Here is a 14,011-nt window from a genome sequence, read left to right as displayed (position 1 = left end):
TTGTAGAATTTTCAAAGGAAGAATTTTGTTGGCAGGAAGTCTTCTGGTTTTTTTTCTGAGATGATTAATGAAGATTATGAAAAGTTTCCTAATTTCTCCATCACAGAAAATCATTCATTTCTATTTGAGTGTGTAAGCAGAATCAGGAAAAAGTGGAAGAGGCTTGACTGCATTTTAGTACAGTTGTTTCAACGTATTTGTTCTTTTTGATTTTAAAAGTTTCAGTAAAATTTTCTGCTTCTTAGCAATGAAGTTCATTGGTTGTTATATGGGTTTTTTGTTTGTTTTTGTTTATTTTTGTGGGTTTTTTTCCTTTAAAATTTGGAGGTAGAGGACACATTCAGTCTCTAGTTATGTAAGCAAATAATATATGACCTTGTATTAAGTTTCCTGACTGTAAGACAATATTGTATTTAGATATCACCTACTTTCATAAAAGAAATTTCTTAGGCAAAATCCATCTATCTCTTGATCTATATATGAATACTCTATGTATAATGCAGCATATATTTTATAAGATACATATTGCTCTCTAGTTGCACTGGGATTTTGCAGTGGTCAGTTTTTCATCCTCTTTTGCAGTTTCTCTCATTACTTCAGATTTTATTAAATTATAATTTGTTTTTGTAGACAAACGTTTCTTGGGTGAATTACCATCGTGCACTGAATTACACAGAATATAGATTACAATTCTAAATACATTGAGTCAGAAGTCAGAATTGCTTAATGTCATTTATCTTTCTTTCTGCTGTTTACAAAGCAAAACAAACAAACAAAAAAAGCACTGGAAATAGGATTCCTTAGAAACGAGGTTGATGAAACTGGTGCTTTCTGAATTGCACAGCTCAAAATAAACTTACACGCACACACAAAAGAAACATCCAACTATCTGTAAGAAAAGCATGACATTTAATTTAGAACTATTTGATATTTTTTTAAAGTATTTTAATAGTGGATGAGGAGATGTAGGAAGGTTCAATATTTCTTTTGATTATGTGTTAGAAATTTATTGTAGCCCACTACACTTAAGATTATGCGTCCTTTTAGAGAAATACTAGGAGTCTGCCAGGAATAGAATGAGCCTGAGATTGTCCCTCCCTTAATTCTGGGACCATCATTACACAGCTGGAACAGTGTCAGAAGGTCAAGACTAAGGAGTGACAGCTATGAGGACACATTTATCTAGGACACTTGCCATCATTCTTTCTGTTTGCAGCTATGCATTGGGGAAGTTATAAACACAGAAATAATGCTCTTCGGAATACTACTTCAATTAGGTTATGTTTTTCCAAGAAGCTGATTACATCACTAGAATCATATTTAGAAAACTTAAAGTACACAAGAAAACAGAGAGCACTGTAAAGGATGTGTTTATTTATAGTACAGAATGAAAATTTACCAGAATTTGAACACTTTTTCATACCAATAGTTGAATAATTACATGATACCAAAATAAAAATATGCTACAAAAAAAACAACAACAACAAAAAACAACCTCTTTTTTTTTTTTTTTTTTTTTTTTTCCCTGTAAATGAAGGCAGATTTTGAAAGCTATGCAAATGAAATGTTGCCTTCTTATGTAGGTGATGCCACTTTTTTAGGGCTACCATACCATTGTTACTTATCAGTTTTCTGATAACTATTAAAGAAATGGCTTAGGATTTCATGCTCAGTAAGTAGCAATGATGCAGCAGTAAATGTCAAAGTCAATTAATTCTTCTTTCTGCCATCATACTGCTGTGAAGTAACAGTTTGCCAGATTGTATTTTTGTTTCTCAGAACCAAACAAAGGTCTAACGCCTCAGATTGTAATGCTTTTCCCAGCAGTCCTGTACTCTCACACAAGATGCGTGAAATTAAGCTAGCCTCAAACATCATTGTAATGAAGTTTTGAAATTCAAAACTTGCTTCTCATTTTAATATCTTAATTGAATGCCTAGACTGTTCCCAAAATGAAACATATATTCCTGCAGATACTAAGGGGATCCAGAGCCAAGTAGTTTGGGGTATTTGTGCAGGAATATGTATATTAGTTGCTGTTATATTGTTACTGATAACTCCAGTGCATTCTGAATTTGTTTGTAGCTGATTACAACTTTCAGATGGTTTTGCCTGTAGCTGCCATCTGTCATTCTTTGGTGTTGTTGACAAGTGCTTCCCCATGAGGTATGAGGGCTGTTCTGAAAATAACACTTCCTATTTTACCATGTTGGCTGATGACATCAGAGGTAGATGGTGGTATGGTAGAGGAGGTTGAACCTTTCCACCAATACCCCATTACATGTTGTTGCTGTGTGACAGATGGCAGCAGAAGGGGCTGTCTGACAAAAAATGACATCTGACATGGAAGTGCATATGGAGCAAAGGGGCATAACTGAATTTCTCCATGCAGAAAAAAATGTCATCTATTGACACTTGCTGAATGTTTCTGGAGACCAAACAGTGGATGTGAGTACAGTGAGGCAGAAGATGGTGAATTTCAGCAGCAGTAATGGTGACAGCAAATCATGTCTGCTGGTTTAGATTTTTACAAGTACAGTATGCAGTCTCTTGTTCTGGCAAAAACGCATAGCTAATGGTGGTGACTATACTGAAAAAATAGTGTTTTGTAGCTGAGAATTTGCTCTATCAAAGAGTGTTATTGTGCTCTTCACAGAATCACAGAATGCTCTTCATCACAGAGTGCTCTTCATATCTGTTGTAATTTCTATGGAAATAAACGGGAGGCATTACTTTCAGTGCAACCTACATAGATTTTTTTTAGAGGAAATAAGCACAGGGAGTATGAGAATTTGACCTCCTTTTGATCACCATTTAGAAAAGATCTTTACTCTTGAAAAACCTGTAAGCATAGACTGAGCAAACGTTTCAAATGTATTCTGAACATTCTCAACTTCACTAGTGATTTGATGCTCAATCTTAGCCAAACTATTATATTTTTCTGCGTCACTGCTTCTTAACCCATTCATTGTATGTTTTGCCTTTGCTGATTTTCAAAAACAGCACTAATGTTGACAATACAACATTATCAAAATTATCATTTATTTCATTCTTACGCGTCTACCAATACTGTTATAAAGAGGATTTCCAAGAAAATGATGTGAAACAATTAAACCACTCTTTCTTTCTGCCAGGAGAAGTTGGGAAGATTCTGCAAGGGTACATGATTATGTGTGAAACCTTTCTCTTGCAGTTGAAAGAGAGATATATAGCTTAGAAATCTATCTTAATTAGGCCAGATGACTGTAATTCACTGATAATATTTATAATTCAGGTCTGTTTCTATCTTTGAAGAAAATTTCTCCTTGCTGACAGTAACTAAAGCACTCAAATTGTTTCATCTTCTGTTTCATTTGTTATTTTATATGTTGAAACAACTTTAACTGAACATTTTTCAGTTCTGTGGTGCATAGGCATCAGAGGTTTTTCTCCTAAGGGCCTCTGGAAGTTGACAAGAAACAAATTCATGTGTATTATGAAGATCTGTCTACACATGAAATTTTATATGATGCTCCAATATTCTCTTAAAAATTTTGAAGAGGCCTTCCCTCTAAGGCGTTGTATTTTCCAATTGTAAAACTTTCTATAGAGCAGATTGAGGAGAGTCATTCTTCCGTAACTCAGCAGCGCTCAACCCAAGATATTTGCTGCAGAAAGAGAATGATGAGTAATTACTTGCTATTATCTGATGTGAGCAACTAGGGAAGCAGGAGTGAAAATATATTGGCTATACCCCTCTATCTGTTAGAAGAACTGAGAGCACAGGGTGAATTTTATGCAACAGTAAACAAAAAATGGAAATACAATCCATCCCAGTTAGCTACAGTTGGCTTGTTAGGAAAATGCAGTGTTCTAGATCTTTGCCTGTTGAAGGGAAACAGTGAGTTGTCTCCTACCTGAAACAGGTTATAAATTTTTCATATTCATATTTATACAGTATCTTCTATAGTTCTAGTGACTAGTGAAAATCTCAAGCATACTGAGATGAAAAATATGACTGTGTGATTTTTTTGTTCTATATTTTGTTATATTTGTGAATACACAACATAAAAAGAGATCTAGAACCAGTTAATACTAGTTTTAGAACAATGTAGACACAGTTTACTGCATGCATCAATATGGATTAGGGGATGACCTTCTGGAGAGAAGCTTTGCAGTGGAGGACCTGAGTGTTTTGGTGGGTAACAGATTGGCTGTAAGCGAGCAGTATGCCCTCATGGACAAGAAGGCCAATGGAATCCTGGGTGCATTAAAAAGAGTGTGGCCAGCAGGTCAAGGGATGTGATCCTCCCTCTCTACTCTGCACTGCTGAGGCCACATCTGAAGTGCAGAGTCCAGTTCTGGACTTCCCAGTTCAAAAAAGAAATGGATCTCCTAGAACGTGTCCAGTAGAGGGCAACAGAGATTATTAGGGGCCTGGAGCATCTTCTGTATGAGGAAATGTTGATTTTGTAAATCATACTAAGCTGATACTGCAGCACTTGTGGACTTGTTACTGACTTCAAAATAGATCCTTCATATTTGCATTATGAAAAGGAGACCATATGACAAGGCAGAATGAAAAACAGAATATGTGAGAGAAAGGAAGGAAGAATATTATCCCAAATTCATATATAATTTTTTAAAAAATCACATTTCATCAAAAAGATAGTTCTGCTAAGCAATACGGAGATGACATATTTCCTTACTAAATGATAACTTTATCTAAATGCCATCAGAATCTATATTCTTTATTTAATGTTTGTGCAGATTCTCTAAATTGTACCAGAAAGCTCCATAAAAATGGAGTTTTTCAGGCCATCCATCCACTAGAGTCCTTTGACTGAAGTGAGAGACTTGGTGTTAGGTGTTAGGACAGACTTCCAGTACTCTGTCTATCAAAATACTTCATAGGCAGTACCGTAGTTGCATGTGATTTTAAAGGAGATCAAAACACAGAGTTTTTAATATTTATTAAAGATAGACTGAACCTAAGGAGCATCTTTGTGGTTAGAGATTTCTGCAATCTTTTTGTTTTGCTTTTAAAGTGAGATTGACATATTTTAGTTATAAGAGAACCCAAAGCTGTCAAAGCTAGAGAATTGAAAACTAAAGCTAAAGCTAAAGGTCTATCAGTTTGTACAAGTCTTGCCCCTTATCTACTTGTATCCATCTTGAAACTTGTGTCACTATGAATGTTAGGCTTACATCTCAGTTTGTAGTTAGGTTTGTGAGTTTTTGATTTGTTGGTATTTTTTCTGAAATATGGTTCAGTGTATTGAAATGATTTAAATATATTGTGGGACTTAATAAGATAGTAACATCCATTTTCTCCATGTGGGAGTGTGAATTAATGGTTAAAGACAATGAGCCACAATTCCCTAGTTCTATTCTGGGCTCTGTGCTGACTCACTGCATAATTTTACAGAAGTCATTTAAATTCAGGTGAAATGGGCCCCTGTGAAGCTGATGAAATAATATCTGTTTCAATCTTTCATACTTGGTGGATTTTTTCTACACAGCTCTGCCCTTCAGTCATCAATGTAAATTTATTATTATGTTAATATGTTGTTGCATAGCATCCTTGTAAAGTTTCTTTAATTAAATGGCTTTTTAAATTTTTATATTATTTATTCAAAGGTGGTTTTGTTTTGGTTTTATTTAGTGGTGTTTTTTATTCCCTAACAGAAGCAGATGGGAAAAAAAAGTTTTTATATTGTATATAAAATCTATAAAATATATATTTTTATATTTTTTCTAAAATTTTACTCTCCTACATCCAGATAAACTGTCCTTTCAAAACCTACAGGCACCCATAGTTAATTGCCCTTTAGTAGAGTTGATACCTGGACCCTTGCTCTGATCTCTTGAAAACTAAAATCATCCTTAGTGATACTTGAATCTCAAATAATACAACTGAACAGCTTGCTCTCTACTGTAAGGAGTACCTTTGTCATTTCTATGTGAAAAATTAAGAGGTCATTACTTTTTCATATATAGATGGAGTGAAAATCAAAACACTGATCAGGCCTGCCAAGTGAATTTGTCTTTCAGCAAGCTATAAAATCATAGAATCATCTGAGTTGGAAGGGACACTTGAAGGCCATCTAGTCTAACTCCCTGCAATGAACAGGGACACCTTCAGCTACATCGGGTTGTCTGGAGCTTGATCCAGGCTGACCTTGAATATCTTCAAGGGCAGGGCATCCACTGCCTCTTTGGGCACTGTTCCAGCGCTTCACCATCGTTCACAGTGAAGCTTAACACAGGACAAAGAATTATTTTCCTTCCATTTCCTTAGTGGAACTGTACCCTGTATTTCTGTGTTCTACTTTTTTGCTTGTTATCTGTGGGATTTTTTTTCAGCAAATATTAGACTTGCTCAAGTTAGCATTCAAAATTCAGAGTTGGAGGTGTTCACAGTTCATGTATCTCCAATATCTTGGAAGTTGCTCTAGTCTTTTTGACAGAAATGTTGGATGGCCTACAAGTCTTCACATGCATATAGTTCTTCCACTCTTCTGCTCCACAGCTGACTGAGGAGGATACGAAATTATGGCTCAGAGTGACTTCACATGAATACACATCCCAGTAGTGTGAATGGCAGTACCAAGTGGTGGTGATTCATTCCCTCAGCTCCAAAACTGCCAGCATTCAGAAGAAAAGCATTACTTTTAAATAAAGAAATGCTTTATCCAACAGAGAGTACAGACATTATGGAGTAATTAATCAGAAAAGTCATTTTGAAAGTAGATTTAACTGCAGGATTTCTTGTAGAGGCAAACTAGAATTACAGTAGGAAACTATTGAGGACTGAAAGTTGTAGATAGAATTGCATATTTTAAGGGCTCCTCAAATTACACCTGAGGAAAGGTTCACTCTAGGGATGCTAATGAAATGGTTCCTGTTTGTGTGATTCAGTGTTTTCTTTGGATAATATCTCTCCAGTAAGGTAATTGCAGTTGGCTGCGAAGCAGGAAGGCAACTAGTTTAATTTGCTCTGTTTTCCACTTCAGTACTACCTCAGGCTGTTTCTTGGCTTCCCTTATGAGATTTAGCAAAGTCAGCCTCATTATTAGTGATAAGGGAAAAGGAAAACACAAGATGTGGCAGGTAACTACATTGGTGACTTTTGGCTGTTAGTAGGTAGCCCTTTGGAATCATTGCTGATCTGTGGGTAAACTGGGAATTACAGACTTTATAGTACTAGAACAGCTTTTGTCTTTCTGAAACATAAAAGCTGAGCTGCTATTCTTTTATGGCTATTGCAAAACAACTCCAGTGATTTGGAACTCCCTGGCTCAGCTTCACTTTGTTTTGTTTTTGTTTTTTTTTAAATTATTTTAAAGTGTCTGAAGCAGATAAAATTCATACCGTTTCTCCCAGTGATTACATTGTCTTCAGTTGAACCATAGTAGTTTTGCATAGATTCAAATGATAGGTTGAAAGGTACTTCCAGACCACAAGGCCAACTTCAGAGCTATATGAGATAGCTCACAACTGTGTCCCATCAATTTCTGAATTGCTCCAAAAGAGGAGCTCTGTAGCTCATTCCAGCCACTACTGCAATGAAGGAAGGATTTTCAGTTCCTCTGTCCCAGTTGAACAAAGTTGCTTCCCCTTACCCCAGATAAGTTATAGTTTGATACTACTTCCAGGCAAATGAATTAATATGTAGGCATTTCAGCTTTGGTGAGCTATAGAAGCTTAAGGGAGTCCAGATAGTTGCCGTTGATCTCCACAGAGATTTTCAGAGGTCCAGAACATTAATGGAGCCAGCTAAGAATTGTGTTTAGTGGAAACCTGGTATTGGTGGGTCTTCACTTTAAGTCTTCACCTCCCAGTGTGGGAGAGGCAATGATGATTTTACTAGAAAATAGTTCTTTATTCTGATGCAGAATTGCAGAAATAACAGAAATTCTGAAACTAATTCTTGGAAACACAGATGCCTTCGAAGTGCAGCTAAAATTTTAGAAATGAATGCTTGGAAATGACACCCTAAAACTCATTAGTATTTGACACAGCTTGTGACACTGCATATTTTGATATGTTTTTGGTAGTTAATGTAAGGCATGAGAATATGCAATTTCAAGTAGTCTTTACAGTGCACACATCTATGTTAAATTGGAGATTTAATCATAAAAATGTCTTAACATACAAGCTTGGTAATATATATGCAGCAAGAAAGGATTTAAAAGTATGTTTTAATGATTTCAACACCAAATTTTCACCTTTCTGATTTCCTGATATTACTACGCTCTTTTACCTCTGAAGTGCCTCATTCAGAATAGCTGTCTGTTCAAAATGTGTTCTAGTTTTTCAGTCACATTACTGAGGTTAAGGACTACTTCTCCATTTTGTGTTCCCTCCTTCTGTTGTTACAAAACAATAGAACAATGTTTGCTATATATTCTGCTGATTGGGAGATATCCATACTTAAGGTTTCAGTAATCTCACTATAATCTGCTCCATTTATGTGGACTCACCAACTAGATGGAGTCTGAAAGGAGCTAAGTGCTCAGGAATTCCTTCTGGAATCAACTGCTGTGCAACCACACTGTTAAATCTGTTATTCGTCTCCTTATTTTTAGTGAGTCTCCTTCCTGAGAGTGTTCAGTATATTCCCTCTCCATAAATAATGATTGACTGAATTAACTTACTGCATATGGGAGAGAGAGATGGGAACACCTTCCTAACCTTCTTGATGGGGCCCTATATGCCTCTTTACATGTGAAGAAAGGAAACTAGCTTTAGTCATCAAAAAACATGCCCAGTTGTATAAAGGGAAAAACAGCCTAAATCTATCTCAGTGCTTGCAGCAGCTGAGTTAGCTGACAATTAATGCACATTAATTGTGACCCACCTTACAAGATGAACTAGTAATTTGGTCTGACATTCATGGTGAGGTTCTTTCCCATAGTAAGAGAGAGAAAAAAGAAGTGAAATTTCATTTGCTTTGCTGAAGTTTTATTCTTGATGTTTTCAGATCAATTTTGTTGTTAATCTTCTGGACAATTTGATGTCTTGATGGAGGTAGGCAGGAAGCTAAGATGTTTATGGTTGCTCCAATTCTTTCACCATGGAAGTCATTTAGCACTTCTTTCAAAAATTTCATTTGTGAATATTACTGGTTTGCTCTATTTTCTACTAAAAATATCCAGTTCTTTAACACTGCAAACATTAAACATCTGATCAGAACTCATGGGCCTTAGTTCAGATACCATTCTACTGGGAAACCAAAGTGTACAATTTTCCAATGAAAATGTTTTGGTTTTGAGGACAGGGACACTTATGTTTTTGTGAGACCGCTTCAGCACTTTTTGTTTTTTATAATATGTTTTGTGTGTTGTTGTTTTTTTTTTAATTTATCAGGTTTATTCATGCAAATAATAATAATAATAATAATCATGTCCAGAATGTCCAGACACAGAAATACTAGTAATGCTGATCTTCTATGTGAAGTCCACTGATGTTAGAAGACAGTGGGGATCTGCAGAGAGATGGGTTCTCTCAGCCATTCATTTCATAAAGAACACGTTCATGAGCACATTCATTACTTTCATTATTACATATTAGCAAGTAGCCAAGGATGTTATGTGGAGATAAACAGCTGAGGGACAATGAACCTCCAATTTATTTATTTATTTATTTATTTATTTATTTATTTTTTTGAATAAAGGGGCAGAAGAGAAACAGTTTTCTCATGGCACAGAAAAGCTTTTTCGTTATTCTTTTCATGAAAAGCTGATACTTCTAACAACCATAGCTAAGTTTCCCTTTTTCTGGGGCAGAGAGGAGAATTATAAAAATCTCCTCATCTAGGCTTCCTCTCATATTCTCAAATGAACACAAATTTGTTCTGTTTTCCCCAGACTCTTATAAGGACGTTTTATTAACTTCCCATTCAGATATATGTTATTCCATGCTTATTTCTTCTTTCCTCTCTTCCATTATTCCAGTGACTATAAACAGTTCCTAAAAATTTGACAAGAATCTTAAATGTTTAAGTTGCACATTTGTTCTAATGTATGTTGTATATGACAACAGAAGAGCAAAGAAAAGTAACATGAAGCCAGTCGATCATTGAAATGCAAGTGAAGGAAATGTGTTCAATGTTTATCCAATGTTGCTGTTGAGGATATGATATTAGATAGAGGATATGAAGTTTTTGTTGTTGTGTTACTTTAAACAAGCAGTTATCACAGAAACAACTATTTTCATATGCAACTTCGGTTAACCAAATGTTTTGCAGTACCTGCTGGCTTTAGAAATCGGAGTGGCTGATGAGTCATAGTTATCTATTTCCCTGTTATTTTCAGTTCCAATCATGTCGTGTTTTGCTGTGTGCATTGAAATTGTCATAGTGGCCCCTTCACTGATTTCATCCAATTCTTTTCATATTCAATAACTTAATAGTTCCATTTCTTTCAGAATATTTTTAGAGTGACATGATATGCAAGTATTAATTGTGAGTCCAAAGACCGGTGTCTTCTCACTTTACTCTGATATCCCAAGGATTGTTCATAAAACTTAGGGATTTCCTTTATGACTGTACATGTCTTCTCGAGTCTTTAAATTCATTCTTTCTTATCAGTACTTTGCTTAAATAAAAGTGCTTTCGTAGCAAGTTGTTTGTTGCAAAAGGCTCGCATTGGGGATGTTTGACCAGGTCCGTTTCCAAAGAAATTTGGGAAATTTTTAGAAACCTAAAAACTACATTCAGCATATTCTGCTTCTTTCATGACCACCAGCCAAGGTGGGTGGATCCCCGTATTCTGACAGCTGTCTGCTTCAGTGTGGTTCTGGAAATCGGTGACCATCACTGTGACCATATAAACAGAACCGATTGTTGTTTGGCAGTATGCTCCTGAAAATGACATGCGTAGTAGAACCACTTACTCAAGGATGACAGATTCTTGTTTCAATGAATGAATGAACAATATGTATGATTTATTTTCGCCCACTTTGATGAGTGTTCTGGAATATATTCATTCCTTTAGAGAAATAGTTTCAGATTACATGTATATATACATATTTGTTAAAGGGGGAGGGTTAAGTAGGGGGAAGTAGTTTAAAATGAGATTTCATCAGTCAGATCTTTCTCCTCTTCAACTAACTTTATATTTATTTGTGTTATTTATGTTTTTTTTGTTGTTTTTTTTTTTTTTTTTTGTTTTTTGTTTTTCTCCTTTGCAGCCAAAGTTCATAAAACATCACGAGGGTCATATTGTTCAGGATTTCAAAGAGCCATCGTTTACCTTTGTGGATACAAGTAAACAGACAATGGTGTCCCGACCATCTGCTCAAGCTGCTTGAGAACGATCTTCTGTGCAAATGGCATGAAAGGTAATTTAACCTCAGAAGATGCCCACAGAGCTTCAGTTCTGTTTACCATTGTCTCTTTGCCAGTCTAAAAATAAATCATGCTGAACAAAAAAATCCAAAACAAAACAAAACAAAAAAATACTCTCTTTTTCCAATTTAAAGAGCAGATAATCAGAGGAGCTAATTTCAGCTAATTTCAGCTAACAAGGGGCTGTTTTTCCCTTCTAGTATTTTTCTAAGTAGCAGAGAGCTTTTCTGGGATAAATGGTAGCTGTCTTATAATTGTCTTTGTTTGCAGTAGGAGGCTGTTGTCTTTCAGAGTACAAAATAGTATATAGTCATAGAGTGGTATTCAGTGCTTGGTGATGCACACTTTTGACATTTAAAATGCAATTCTGCCTTGACTCCTTTGTTACTTTGCTTTGCCTGTCCATGCTTTTTCCATTATAAATGCACCTTTGCTACTATATTATAAATATTTTTTTCATAAATGGTCATATTTTTATCTATTTTTTTTTATTAAACTGCTAAGAAATTGAAAAAGAGGTTCCTTTCTAAATCAAAATAGAAACTTCAGTTTTAACCTCTATTATCTTCTGCCATCTACTGTGCTAATTTCTTCAGTTCCAACCACTTCAAATAAAACAATTTCTATCTCCTTCACGCTCCCTTACTCTTTATGCTCCATTCCTCCCACATCAGTGTAGGTCAAACTAGTCCAAATTTTGAGAATGTCTTTTTACTGAGGTCCAGGGTCAGCCCAGACGTTGTAGAGTGTGTTCTCTGGGAAGCTGTGGCAGTGCAGACATGATACGTGCTTTATTGACAGAAAAAACAGAAAATGTTTTTTCCTGTCTGTGTTTTGAGGGAACATATGAATTATAGCAGCAGAAGTATTCAACAAATGAACTTGTATTAAAGTGTCAATGGAAATAGTGTGTGAGGGGAAAGAAGTTTTGTTGCTGAATTAGCTATATTGGTTTAGCTAACCTAACAAGGCATATTTTATTGCCATGAATGCACTCTGGACATAAAACAGAGGGAACAAGTTTTCGCATTAAGATGTGAGAGAGTGTTTTGTCTTTATGGTGGTGTATATTTTGCTTTAGTTTAATAACATACACCTGATTCATGTTTTTCTTGGACGTTTTCACTTACATTTTTTTTAAAGGAGAAGAGGTGGAACATGACAGATTTGAGAATGTTTTATATAGCTTTCAACAAGAAGCAATTTATAGCTAGTTGAAGTTATGTAACTTCTAACTCCACTTTTTCATGGCATGATTTAGATAGTTCTGGTGCTTTCACAATAATTCAAAGGAATATGCAATCAGTCAATCTATCTTATCTATTTTAAGCATTTTCAAGCAACCATCGCTGTACTTTTTAGTTCTAAATCTGAATAAAAGTGTCAGTTTGCTATAAACATGCATTTTGCAAGATATCAGAAAGGAAAAGGTCTTCATTTGTTTATGAAGACTTTATCAAATAAAGGGATTCCATAGCACTGTTAATTGTATAGGGTATGCAGAGAACATTAATTTGTGCAGGTAGATTGGTACAAACTACAATTGTCATAAGGCGATGGGTTTAGTCTCTGCCAATAAATAATACCCCACAGTTATCTGAAAGATAATATAGGACAACTGTAGAACAAATACAAAAAGTTTTTCATGAAGAAATATCTAGGATAATCTAGGAGGGCATCGAAAAATTCATCTGGATGCCTTCAGAATGATGTTTGAATATTGTGAAATAGTTTGTTCAAATAATTTTGTGATATTGTATAAATTAATCGTTTGGCTTTTAGAGTCAAGTGAATAATTCATGAACTTCTCATTTCATGAGCTGTAATTATCTGCTGTCGTCTGCCATGATCTCAAGCTGTGGCTGGCTTTCTCTTTGCAGTGACTGCAAGCAGCTGTAGGCGTCTAAATATGTGCTAGGTGTTTAAATGCTAATGTGTAATCAGTGGACTATAGGTCTCTGTCATAGTTAAGCCAAAAGAATGATACAAAAAGCAAAACTCTCCTAGGTCCAAATCACTGATTCCATTGTATTCAGCAAGTACCATGTGAAATGCTCCTGGGTATGTGAGACATCCACTTGGAACGAATGAATGTGACAGAGAGCCTGTAGGAGACCTACATCCTTCTGAAGTGACAGAGGAGGACAGCTGAAATGGCCCGTATGTGGCAGACAGAAGTGTCTTACTTGCTTGCAGATAACAAACTTTGGATGTGTTAATCTAAAAAATGAACTCGATCACATGTAATTTTTAATTTATCATATTTCCTGCAAACAGCTGCACTGATAGGATAATCACTTAAAGAATTAGAATACAGAAAGTTACCTGTGTTTTGTCTTGTTTGGGTACTGTGGTCCTTTGTAGGAATACATTCCTATGATATTACCAAAGAGCATCTTCCAATCAGGAAGTTTCAAGTCTGAGAGTGTTAGGGACATAACTGCATATCTGACTTGCCTATTGCTTGTGATCAGGAGCAAGATCAACAAAGGCAGTTAAGGGCCCATGCAAGGGTGCCAGAAACTCATCAGAACTGCTGATGTTACCAAATTGAGGGAAACAGTCAATATACTCAAGTGCAGGGCTGCTGTCCAAAAGGCCCTAGACGGGAGGAAGGACTGGACTGAGAGGAGCCTTGTGAAATTCAATAAGAGACAGGAGTGAAGTCCTGCACATGAG

General features: G+C 35.7%; 1 protein-coding gene across 3 annotated transcripts in view; it reads left to right on the top strand.

The window, feature by feature from the left end:
• Positions 1-14,011, top strand: part of DLGAP1 (DLG associated protein 1) — a 375,465-nt gene that overhangs the window by 63,382 nt on the left and 298,072 nt on the right. For 2 of the 3 annotated variants that reach the window (XM_072327378.1, XM_072327379.1), the window contains exon 2: positions 11,176-11,325. The exons of the other annotated variant lie outside the window; for it this stretch is intronic. The gene's annotated coding sequence lies outside the window, so the exon portion shown is untranslated. The remainder of the gene's footprint in view (positions 1-11,175; positions 11,326-14,011) is intronic. 3 annotated transcript variants of the gene reach the window in all.

The sequence above is a fragment of the Excalfactoria chinensis genome, chromosome 2, assembly GCF_039878825.1.
Source record: "Excalfactoria chinensis isolate bCotChi1 chromosome 2, bCotChi1.hap2, whole genome shotgun sequence".
Lineage (NCBI taxonomy): Eukaryota > Metazoa > Chordata > Aves > Galliformes > Phasianidae > Excalfactoria > Excalfactoria chinensis.
Note: the sequence above shows the minus strand (reverse complement) of the source record. Positions and strands in the feature narration are given on the sequence as shown.